Genomic DNA, 13,443 nt, shown 5'->3' on the forward strand with positions numbered 1-13,443 from the left:
TTTCAAACCCTTAAAGAGGTCTCCTCCCTCTCCTCCACACATTAATACACCTACTGACTCATCTTCACCTCCTTCATCTTCATCATCTTCCTCTTCCTCATCAACATCCACTCATACACCCTGTTAGCGCTTGAGATTTCACCCTAGGCTGAGGAAGGTAAACCTTCAAGGCAACATCAAACCATTTCACCTCGTAGCTAGCCCTACGGGGTATGAGAAGGCTCTCTCTGGTCAATATCAGTAAGATCTTCAATGGGGTGAGATGACCAACAAGTTAACACTGATATTAGGCTAGTAAACTGATTAGGAAGGTTGATTTAAAGTTTTTGGGGTTTTTTAATTAAATAACGGGGTTTTTCTGGGCTGCATGGGCAAAATCACAGCTTCAAACAGAGAAATATAATGAACAACACAGGTTGACGACTGAGGCAAGGTAGCCAAGGAATTTAGCATCAAATCTAGATTTTAAATGGGATGGCAAGACTGGTGAGGAGCTAAGGAGGGCAAACAATAACTTTGAATCCTCCTTAAACAGAAGAAAACATTGAATTGAACAAACTTAAAAGTGGAGCATGGCAGGCATGAATTCTCACTTTAACACTTCATTTGTTCAGCTAGAAATGATCGTGAAATGAAATGAAACATAACAGTTTACATGTGAGACAAAGGGAAAACTTATGCTAAATTAACATACCGCATGAATCTCAGAAGTTAGAGCTGTGAAATTTTCATTAAAAATCCCTGCAGAAAACTGTACATTGAAAGCTCTGTTCCAGCACTCCGCCCTCAGAAACTCTCCCCTTTCCCTTTACATAAATTTTATTTTTTAATATATGAAATAAACACAGTTGGGGGAAAACAAATCGACCCCAAGCCCTCTGCGCTGTTTCAACTGCAATGTACAATAATAGAAAGGAGCGTTACATTCTATCCTAAAACAGAACCATGTCCCTAAAAATCCTCTGATCATTGGCTAATTAAAAGATGAATGCTGGAGCGCAGATCTCCAAATCGCATTTTTGGTCTTGACTTAAGTTCGATTTGCCACGTTGCATTTGCCATTTTAATAAAACCACTTTAAACTAAAAACCTATCCTTATGATGACAACTGTACTGAAAGAGGTTTGCGTGGTTGCACCCAGCATCCAAGCACATGCTATATGGTAGCATCGGCAACAGTTCACAGTCCGTCTTCTAAGAGCCACATCGCCCACAAATCTCCAAAGGATCAATCGCTGGCGGAAATCATGGAACGGAATCCTATCTGTCTCAGGTTCCCCATGATCTGAAACTCATCATCTGTTTACATTGAAAGTGACTTTCTTGTTATAGAGCTGTGCAGAGGAGGGGCGCTACTCCATCTGTGGCAGGCATATCAATTTTTAAAGCATGGCGTCCCCTAGTTCGATTAATTCCACGTTTTGGAAGGCCTCGATTCAAACCATCTATTAAAACACATGCTTTGCACCATTTCTGGCTGGAAATATAACCACAACGCTCACATACACCTTGTTCTGGCATTTTTGCTGAAGAAGAAACGCGAAAATTCTCACCTGATCTAATTATGTCAAGGATTGCTCTTGGTTTGATTTGTTCTAAATCTTTAATAAAATCACGAGCAAAGCCTCGATATGCATTTGGTGAATAAATGCATTCGGTAGAGAAGTAATCAAGCTTCTTGAAATATGCATACATGACGATCTCCTTTTCATATGTATATTTAAAAGGCTTGCATCTTGGAATAGATCCATCTTCCCCTGTTGTTATCAATGTGCATCTACTTAGCCTGGCAATATCTCCACGAAGAATATTTAATAGTACAGTCTCTGCTATATCATCTGCATTGTGACCAGTTGCAATTTTATCTGCTCTTACCATTGCGGCCCCTCTATCTAAAGCCTGGCGACGAAAAACTCCACAAAATGTACATAATTATGTCGTTTAGTGATGCCTTCATCTATTGATAGCAAGAACAGATTTATACCATAATTGTGTCGTTTATTCAACTCTGTCAAGGCATGTGCTAGAACAGTGGAGTCTTTACCACCAGAAGCTCCAATAGCAACACGTTCTCCTGGTCTGAAAAGGTGGTTCTCGATAATAACCTTGTGAATCTCTTCTTCAAAGGCAAAATAAAAGCATTCCCTGCATACCTGTTGTTGAGTCTTGGGTCTTCTCAGAGCAGCTCTCTTTTGTGCACATATGTCGCACTGGCGTCCCATTTTCTTTGGCTTCTCCATGTTCTGCTCCATTTGTGGTGTGCAGAGCTCACAATTCCATCAACGGCAAATTGAAGCCTTTGTCGGAATGAATATTTTGGTTTCACCGAGACGATCTTACAAACTAGCCATTACCTTCACGCGTAAGTCTAAACAGCCCACAATTTTGCTAGGAAAACTATAGGAATTCGGGCCAGCACATTTCAGGATTTTGGGCCAAGGTTTCGTGGTGAATCCATTTCTTTCGGAAATACGATCCCCATAAATAGTGCAAGGGAATACATAGAATTGAAACCTTTGTGACTATGCTGAGGGTGCCTTCACTTCCAATGAATAACTGCTTCAAATCATATCCCGTATTGTCTTTTCTCAAGGTTCCAAGCATATCAACCACAGTGCCATTTGCAAGAACAACTTCAAGCCCTAGAACATTTCCACGAAGAGACCCATATCGAAAAAGACGTATGTCCCCTGCATTTGTGGAAATATTTCCACCAATTTGACAGCTACCTTTTGCACCAAGGTCAATGGGCATCATATACCCCTGATCAGCTAAAAATGTGTCAAGATTCTCCAGGACGCAACCAGCTTCACAAACCAAGATGCCACTAACCTTATCACAGGAAATTATGCTGTTCATCAACCCCAGATTAACAATCACCTCATCAAAAACAAGGACACTCCCACCCACGAGGCCAGTATTACCACCTTGTGGAACAACTGCTAGACATCTTGAATTACAATATTTTAGGATCTGTGAGACTTCTTCAGTGTTCCTAGGACGAAGTAGGAGTTGGCTTGAACCCTTATATTTCCTCATCCAATCATGATTTGCCGTAGCCAATTCATCTTTATACTGAATGACATTTTTCTCTCCAAGTATATTTTGAAAATGAAGAATATCTCTAGCTTCTATCATAGAAAAGGAAGGATTTCTCTGTATTTTCGTAGCTGCAGTTCCATAAAATCTTGTCTGGGAATCATATAAACTTTCTAGCTCTGGAAGCGGAGGAAAATGAAAAAACCAAAAAGACTTACATGCCGATTGAAAGGGCTGTCTATTCATAAGCCTCATGCTGGATTTGTTTTCTTTGTGCTTTTGCAGAGATAGGAGCTGAGGAAGCTGCTCCCTTTTGAAGAGCTGGAGCATAAATTACATAATTTAAATCAATACATTAAATGATTTCTTCTTCAAAACCCTGTTTTGAAGAAGAATCAATCTCTGACATGAGACGGAGTCTAACACACCCCATACTCCTCCTGATGTCATTGCTTTTCGACCCATTGTTCAACCTAGGTATGCTGCCCTAGTTCTCCTTGCAAACTTGGGAAATTTTCTTGATGGATACTTAAAGCATTTGCCAAGATTTAATGGAGAAATAGGACCCCCAACAGAAGATCATGTGTCAGGCTTCCTAGGTTTTGCTGACAATATGAACGTTGAAGAGGAAAATGTTTATATGAGATTATTTATACAGTCTCTAGAAGGAAATGTTAGGATCTGGTTTAGGCAGCTCAACACTGACTCTATCAGAACTCAGAATGAACTCATAATCATCTTCAAAAATCAATGGGGGGTAAAGAAAGGTCAAATTTACTTCCTTACTAAATTTGAGGAATTAAAGAGAAACCCAAGAGTACCAGTTGTTGAATTCATTAAAACATTCAACAAGCTCTATCATAAAATGCCCGCTGATTGTAAACCACCAGTAGCAACTGCAAAGGTCAGATTCTCTAAAGCATTTGATGATGATTTTGTAGTCATGCTAAGAGAAAGAGTTTCTAACACCTTATAAGACATGCCGACAAATGCTATAGAGGTAGAAGCCAATAGGCCAACTTCTGGTAAACTTAAGGCTAAAGTGGAAAAAGTAGAAAGAAAACTGAGATCTAAGATAGATGATTCATCCTCCTCCAAATCTAAATTAGAAGATCAGAAAATTGATGAAATTAAATCTTTGCTTAGGAACCTTTCTAACATAATTTCTAAAATTGAAACTAAGCCTAGAGATCCTCAACAAACTATTGTTAGACCTCAAGCTCAAACTCAATTAAGAAGAGCTCCTCAAATGCAAGTTCTTCAGAGACCAGGTTTTGACCAAAACATTCAACCACCCTTGCTTATTGATGATCAATAGTCACAAGATACATGCCCTTTAATTACTGAAGATATCAATAATATTGATTCTTCAGTAATACAAATGGCCATAGTTCCTTCATCTTCATCTCAGTCTTTCGAACTAGAAGTAGGAGATACTCGAATTTCCAGATACCAAGCATTCTCTGAATTTTTAATTGCAAAATTGAATAAGAGGTATGATTTAAGACCTAGATCAGGTCCTAGTAGACCTCCAAAATCCACCACCATAATCGAACCTGTAGTGAAAACCATTCAAACACAAACTCCAACCCCTCAGACTACAAAGTCATCCACTGAAACTCTTCCATTTGATAAGACTATTTTGACTACTTTTAATATTGAAAAGGAATTGGAATGGGATAAGTTTCCTATACTTTTAGCTGAACTTTCCAAAAAATCCTGGTTACAAAAATCAAGTGTCTAATGGATACAGTGTTTTAGTTTAGATGCTGAGGAATATGTTATTAGTCTACAGGATGAAAAACGCTCGGTTGTATTGGCCCTAGTTCGGATATGATCGATGAAATTGTTCCACCATTTAATGTAACATTAAAAGCTCATGAGTTCCTTTTTTATAACTGTATGCTGGATTCTAGAGTCTCTCATAACCTTATGCTAAAGGTAATAATGGACCAACTTCAGTTACAAGTCATCCATAAGTATCATGACCTTTGCACCTTTGACTCAAATAAAGTACCATGCCTAGGATTGATCAAAGACCCAATTGTGACCTTAGCTCAAATACCTGTCAAAATTATAGTTCTAGACATAGTTGTCACTGATATTCCTACCAATTTTAGCATGCTTCTATCTAGATCATGTTGTGCTAAACTTGGAGGGTCACTTCAGATGGACATGTATTTTGCTACTATCCCAGTCTATGGAGGTGAGCACTTAAGGTTAAATAGGGAAGTTCATTTCCTTCATACTGTTTGTAGGCCTGATCAAACAAAGAACCACCCTATCTATGCAGTAGATCAAGATTTTGGTTGTTTTCACTTGTCTTCACAAAATGCATCAAACACTCAACTCGCCATTGAAAATATCGTTTCCTAGTCTAAAATTGTAGAATCATACCTATGGAAACTTTATTTTGGTGGCTCTTGCTCAAAGGAAGGAGTAGGAGTAGGAATTGTTCTTATATCACCAATTAGAGAAAACATAACTCAATCATGTAAACTTGAATTTTAAGTCACTAATACTGTGGCTGAGTATGAGGATTTTCTTCTTGGTCTTGAGTTAGCTAGGAGTCTAAAAGTCCAAAACTTGAGTGTCTTTTCTGACTCTGAGCTTATAGTAAATCAAGTTAGAAATTTATGTCAGACTAAACACCCAAGGCTTAGATCCTATAGAAATGAAGCTTAGGACACAATTGAGAATTTCTTCCATGGTTTTAAAATAACTGTTATTCCTAGAGATGAAAACATGCATGCTGATTCACTAGTTGTCTCAGCAAGCTCCTTCAAAATCCCTGAGCCAGTATTGTTAGAATATCAAATCCAAGTCAAGTATCGGCCATCAATTCCAGATAACCTTAAATATTGGTAGATTTTTGAAGATGATGAACAACTAAAATCTTTTCTTCAAGTGATTGATGAATTTTCGAATATGCAAATTGAAGAAGATCAACAAGTTATCCAAGAATTAATTCAACAGAATCCAAAAACGTCATTCACTCCTAAAATTCTTGATCATGATATCATACAGTTATCTAATAATTTTATCCCTAAAGGATTAGTCCATTGGAAAAACTATTTGATGATAATGATGTTTCTAAAAATCCTTTGTTTCACTCACCAGAAGAGGAAATCGAAGAATGTAATATTGGGACTTTGGATGATGTGAGAAATGATAAATTGTCTTCAACTTTACCTTTGGATGTTAAAGTCAAATACCTGAATCTTCTTAAGAACTATAAAGATGTTTTTGCTTCGTCTTATAATGAATTGAAAACTTATGACACATCTTTGATTGAGCATAAGATTCCTTCGAAACCAGAAGCAAAACCCTTTCAACAAAATTTAAGAAGAATTAATCCCATACTATTGCCAACCATTGAAAAGGAACTTAAAAAGCTGCTTGATGCTCACATCATAGTGCCTTTAAGGTATTCTAATTGGGTAGCCAACGTAGTTCCTGTTAGGAAGAAGAATGATGAAATTAGGCTATGTGTAGATTTTCGAAACTTGAACAAATCATCCTTAAAAGATAACTATCCATTACCTAAAATGGACCATCTACTTCAAAAAGTTTCAGGTGCCAATAGGATCTCTATGTTAGATGGATTTTCTGGTTATAATCAGATAATGGTTAGTGATGCTGATCAAGACAAAACTGCTTTCACCACACCATGGGGTGCATTTATGTATGTGAGAAAGCCATTCGGGTTAACCAATGCTGGAGCCACTTTCCAAAGAGCCATGGACCTTGCATTTGTAGGTAAAAAATTTGAATTTACTGTCATTTATTTAGATGATTTAACTGTTTTCTCTGATTCTAATGAAAGTCATTTAAAACACTTGAGCAAGGTTTTTGATAGGTGCAGGAAATTTGGCATATCAATCAATCCGAAGAAATATTTGTTTGCTGTGAAGGAAGGGAAATTATTAGGGAATATTATCTCCAAGGAGGGAGTTATAATTGACCCAAAGAGTGTTTCAGCTATTCAGACCCTACCTCTGCCAAGGAATAAAAAAGAGATTAAAACCTTCCTTGGAAAGATTAATTTTCTTAGAAGGTTTATTCCAAATTATGCTGAGATAGTTAAAGATATAACAGATATGCTTAAGAAAAATAACAAAGTGAAATGGACAGTCCCTGCTAGGTATGCTTTTGATCAGATAAAAAAGGCTATATCTGAAGCCCCTACATTAACTAAACCTGACTATACTTCACTGTTCAACATATTTTATTTTGCATCCGAAACAACCTTAGCTACTATACTTTTACAGAAGAATACAAATGGTGATGAACAACCCATAGCCTTCTTTTCAAAAGTAATGAGAGATGCTGAACTCAGGTATGATATTATTGAAAAACAAGCTTATGCCTTAATTCAAGCCCTCAAAGCCTTTAGAACCTATGTCCTGCATTCACACATCACAACTTATGTCCCTAATTATGCTCTTAAAACTGTCTTGACTCAACCTAACACTGATGGGAGAAAAGGGAGATGGATTACTAAAATCCTTGAATTTGACCTTGAAATAAAAACCACAAAGCTAGTAAAAGGCTAAGGCTTGGCTAAATTGTTAGTTGAATCCAACTGCAAAATATTGGGGATAAATTTGGTTTCTGAAATGTCATCAGGGGAGATTCCACAAGAACCTTCCTCAATATCATCAGGGGAGAATCCACAAGAACCTCCTCCTCTTAGAGAAGGGGACAATCCACAAGAAACTCTTCCTTCAGATCAAGCCATTCTTGTTCATGTATATCACAAATATCTACTTTCTGATTGGTATTATGATATTGTGCAACTTCTTAGAAATTTTCAATGTCCAGCTGAGCTAAATTTGAAACAGTGCAAAGCCCTCAAGCTTAAAGTAGTGAAATACTGCATTATTAATGCTAATCTATGCTGGAAAGATCCTCTTAATATCCTTCTTCTTTGCTTAACTAAAAATGAAATAGAAGGTATTATAGATTAGTTCCATGCAGGGTTTTGTGGTGGACACTATGCCTGGAGAGAAACAACCTACAAAATTCTAAAAGTAGGTTTCTATTAGCCAACACTTTTCAAAGAAGTTGGATCAAGAGTAAGAAGTTGCAAAGAATGCCAATTGTTTGCAGGAAAACATAAACTGTCAGCACTTCCCTTGTTTCCAGTATCAGTTGATGTTCCTTTTCTTTAATGGGGATTAGACTTTAGAGGAGAAATTCATACACATTCAAGAAATAAACATAGATGGATTTTAACTGCCACAGACTATTTTACCAACTGGGTAGAAGCCATACTGGTAAAGAATGCCACTGATACTGTTGTAATTAAATTTCTTGAAGAAAACATCCTGTCAAGATTTGGATGTCTTCAACAAATTGTTATAGATAATGCAACAACTTTCAGCAGTGTTAAGATGATTGAATTCTGTCAAAAGTATTCAATCCTTTTACATCATTCTACACCATACTATCCACAGGGTAATGGGTTAGCGAGTCTTCCAACAAGAGCTTAGTTAAGGTCATTAAGAAGACTCTTGAAGACCATAAAAAGAGTTGGGACAACAATCTTATTCATGCCATTTGGGCAAACAGGGTTTCTCCTAAAAGATCAACAGGCAAGTCTCCTTTCCAATTAGTTTATGGAAAGGAAGCAGTTTTTCCTACTCATTTAGCTTTGCCTGTTATGAGGTTCCTCCAAGAATATTATGAAGAAAAAGATGATTTCTCAAGAAGGATTAATCAAATAATTGAGTTGAATGAAGACAGGGATGAAATTTAGTACAAAATAAGGAAATACTAGAACAAGATGAAAGAGCTTTTTGACAGAAAGGCTAGAGAGAGAAATTTCATGAAAGCGACCTAGTGCTTAGGTGGGATACAAGGAGAGAAGACAAAGGCAAGCATGCAAAATTTTACAACCTCTGGTTTTGTCCATTTAGCATTGCAGAAGTCAAAGGGAGATACCTACCTGAAACACTACATTCAGTATTGATTCTTCATTCATTCCATTCATCATCTGTAAATATTCAGAGAGTTTATTTATTTTTGAAAATTGCAAGTGAGTATCTGTTTGATCAAAGACTCCATAGCCCGAGGTGAAGGCACATGGATTTTCTTTTTCTCTGCATCCTACAGGGGGAAGCAGTCCCTAGATGGAGCCAACGTTGTAACATTATCTAGTTTTGATAAGTTAGCATATTAGTCAAATAATTTTGAAATTTTTTTAAGATAGGATATGGATGGAAAAGAATAAAAAGTTAAAATGTTAGGAAAATTTGATGTTTTATAGGCATCCATGTCAATAAAATGTTAGGATTTAGCTGCCCTAAATAAAGAAGGCAAAGGAAAATAAAATGTTAGGGAAGCAAAAGAAAAGGAAAGCTTCATTTTATGTTTTTGAAAATGCACAGGCTGCTAGTCTAAATGCACCATAATCAAACATCCATTGTATTTTCATGTGCAGAAGAAATTGAAAGAAGAGTGAAGGTTAATCTAAGATTTATATGCTTTGGATATTAACACTATCCTAAGTTTTAAAAAACCCATAACCTAAGTATTAATCCCTTATCGCCCCTCTGCCAATCCATTCCCTTCATATCATTTCCCTAAAGTTCATAACCCCCTTATATTCCATATTTCCTGACATCACATTAAATATCGATTCCCGACCCCACAAATCCATCCCATCACATCATGTTAATCCTCCACCATATCACTCTTCATCTCCACCTATTTCCTTTCATCCAACAACCCTCATGCCATTTCGGCCCCCCTTCGCCATCCGAGCTTTACCGCCAGTGGGGGGTACGAAATGGGTGGTATACCAAACCATGCCCACCCCTACGTGGCATCTCCATAGTGTTTCAGACCCCCCATGAAAAAAATCACAAACCACTCACCCCCCGCCGAAAAGCTGAATTCCTCATTCCCGATATCGCTTACCTGACTGTTGCGCATCCGCCATTCCTTTTCTGCCACCTCATCTGTCTGTTAAGCCCATCAAATCATATCCATTCCCTCCATAATCAATCCGTTAAGCATTTAATTTTCTTAGTCGTTAACTCAACGAACCTGCGCCATCAACGAAAAATGAGAATTCCTATATAAACCTTCTTCTTGTCTGTTTATAGGTTACAAAATTCTTGTTTTATCACTGCCATTGCTTTGATTGCAGGTTTCTCACCAAATCCCAACACTGTTAACTGCCAGCGACACTACCTGCCCGATCATTGTAAAATTATTCCTTCTGTTCCTGACCCCAAAACTTTCTATCTATTCGTGAATTGTTTCCTTTCCCAATCAAGTTTTCACTATCAGCCTTAACCATCATGCCTCCCAAGGACAAAGGACCAGAGGAAATTGATAATCCTTTGATCTATCCTCCTGTAGATCTTCATCGTATCCCTATGGCTGATAGAGACTACAAGATCGACGAAACACTCTATGAGCTTGACCTCTTCGAGATGTACTGATGGATTGAAGATAAATACATTGACAAATAAGATGATATCCAGCTGTGGGAGTCAAACCTACCTCATTACATCTTTCCTCGTACCCACAACACTCCTCATTTCATTAGAAAATTCCATGCCTCATATCTACCAAGCCAAAGGGCCATAGTCAATCCCAATGGACAAATTTTGTTCACCATAACCCCTTAGGCTATTGATCAAATGATGCAAGCCCCCATAGTCAACAATGCTACCCCATTTTCCTATGAAGCTTTGGTTGATATATACCATAAATTAGACTTTCCTAAGAGACCCCAAACTCTTGAATTATTCTTAACACAAGATGTTGCATTACCAAAGAAAAATCCTCCTTATCCCTCATCCATATTCCTTGAGAGAGCCAAGTAGATAATCACTGTCATTTCCTACCTCCTTGGCTACTAGTCTGACCAAATGGTAGATGAGGCCATTATAGGAGTTTTATTCATCTTTTCTAATGATGCTAAGCCCTCAATTGTGTTCAATCTTTGCCATTTCCTTGCAGAGCCTATTCATCAACAGCTGGTCAAGTTTCCTACAGAGGAGGTATTCAAATATGCCTCTGCCTTAGTCTACATGTTCCTATATTTTTAGGGGGACAACATGAACTTGTCATTGCAAAAGCTGGATGAGAAAGGAAACTAGCAGTCGGTCATTTTCTGGACCACTCTGGTTATGAAAGAGTAGAAAGAATATACTTACAAATAGTTTACTAAGACATTTGTCCATCCAGCCATAAGCCTCCTAAGTAGCAGAATCGAACCAAGGATTAGTGAAGAAATAAAAAAGGTCTTGCAGCTGTCAGAACAGGTACAAACATGAGACTGGTACTTATATGAGAATTACACAGGGATAAGGATCTTTGGATGTGAGTTGCAACCATATAAGCTGCCAAAATTCCTCCCAATGAGGATTTTTGCCTTAGAATACATCAGGAAGATGATCAACATGGATGAAGTCCATTTTTTTGCTGCCAAGAAAAAGGTATTAGTTCAAGATAAAAATGCAGGTTGGTCCATTCATTTGCAACAACAAGGCAACACGTCAAGATGCTGAAAAACTACTCAGGGAAATGCAGTTTAATCTTAGTTTTACCTAGTCCTATGATCCATTAGGGATAAATTCTAGATTAAGGGTAGAAACCAAGTCTACTCCTTATTTTCACACACCTAGGCCAGAGATAGAAAAATATAAGAATAAGCCAAAATGGGTTGAAAACACATTACAGGAGGCAGAAGAACAACAGGTCTCCTCATCAATAGTGCAGACTCCTACAATGCAAGAAAAGATAGCCAAGAGGAGTAGAGAGGAAGAGTCTCCTTTAGGGATTGATATCTTTAGTGAGGGATTTAAAATCATGGACATAAAGAAGGCTAAGATTAGCTCCAGACTAAGTCTTAGCAAAGAGTCAAAGCAGCAAACTCTCGTCACCACGTATGAGCCTCTTGTATCTTCATTAGTAGGTGATCAGTCTACATAGTCTCCTACCACTTCCACAACCTCACAAGAGAAATAATAGATTATGCACACAGGTACATCTACTTCAAGTGAGCTAGAGAAGAGCATCATGGATGTCTTCAAGGAAATCAAGGTTAGAAATGAAGCCTTGAAGATAAACACATAATACCAGTTTTGGAAACAAAACTCTAGTGCCCAAATTAGGCTACTCTCAGCCTTTGACTCAGAGAAGGGGAAAATGCAGATGGCATTCCTTCAGGCACAAGTTCCTCAGCCCAAAGGAGCATCAGATTATAAGAAGACATCTTTTGAGTTTGATATCAAGGACATACATCCCATTGGCCAAATGGAGATGCATAAACATACTCGAGAAATGATCTTCTCTACTGTAACTAGCATATCTATGACCTTGTCCAAGCTGCAGGTAACACTAGCAAATGTCCAGTCACAACTAAAGATGGAGAAAGTTTAAGGTGTTGCCAAAGGTACCAAGATTAAAACCTTCAAAGATTTGGTAATTAAACTTGGTTATGTTCCTGCAAACATCAATGGTACAGAAGAGATGATCAAAAAGAAGAATTTGGATATAGTAGCACTAAGGAAATAGTTGAAACTCCGAGCTACTGAAGATCCTCTAGCCAAGGACATTTTAGAAACAAAAACTGAAAAGGCAGACATGTTGAAACTCATCATAGAATAGGCTACTAAGCTGAAACAGATGGAGACGGAGATGGAGAAATTAATCAAGGAAAAGGAGAAGGCAGCTAAACAAACTGCTCCTTTAGAAGCACTTCCGATCACAATCATTCCAACTACAATATCAGTACAGGAGAGGCTGCAGACTAGTTAGCTAGTGTAGTTCAAAATATGTCCCTACAGATTGGAGAGATTAAGAAACTGCAAGATCAAGTAAAATTACTAGAGGATCATCAAAATAAGTGTGACATTTTTCATGCAGTAGAGCTTCAGAGAGCTCAGAATCAAATTGAGGCATGGAAGAAGTTAGCCATTGAGTCTTCTATTGGCTACACTCTTGGTAGTGCCAAAGAAATTATCTGGAACAACATCATAGAGGAGATTGCTGAAATCTGGCCATGTATCCAGATCATTTTTGAGAAAAAGGAGTTAATGGAAAAGGAAAACCAAACAATTGCTAATGTAAATGCTCAACTGGGAGAGATGCCTTCTACAACTAACATCATAATAAGGTTTCTCAATTCTAAGAACAGGTATGAACTAGATGATCTAGGAGTGAATGACAGGACTGAAACTATTCTGGAGGTAAAGAAAGTTCTGACTAAAAAGAACCTGGTAGTAAAGTTAACTGAGAAGTGTCACACTCTGGAAATTGCAGTTAACAGATTTTTCACAAGAATTGATGCCTAAACAAGAAGGGTATGCCTTCACTGTTTGTCATAAATGATAAACTAATGAACAGGGAGGATTACTTGAAGAAGCTACAAGACATTGCCAA

The 13,443-nt window shown here is 37.6% G+C and overlaps 2 pseudogenes; both read right to left on the bottom strand.

The window, feature by feature from the left end:
* Nucleotides 1-1,326: 1,326 nt before the first annotated feature.
* On the bottom strand, nt 1,327-2,456 carry LOC149262741 (cytoplasmic tRNA 2-thiolation protein 1 pseudogene; annotated as a pseudogene).
* On the bottom strand, nt 2,398-3,294 carry LOC149262742 (D-2-hydroxyglutarate dehydrogenase, mitochondrial pseudogene; annotated as a pseudogene).
* Nucleotides 3,295-13,443: the final 10,149 nt, after the last annotated feature.

This window comes from Pinus tabuliformis, chromosome 6, assembly GCF_031772625.1.
Source record: "Pinus tabuliformis cultivar Carrire ecotype Pingquan chromosome 6, CPIR1, whole genome shotgun sequence".
Lineage (NCBI taxonomy): Eukaryota > Viridiplantae > Streptophyta > Pinopsida > Pinales > Pinaceae > Pinus > Pinus tabuliformis.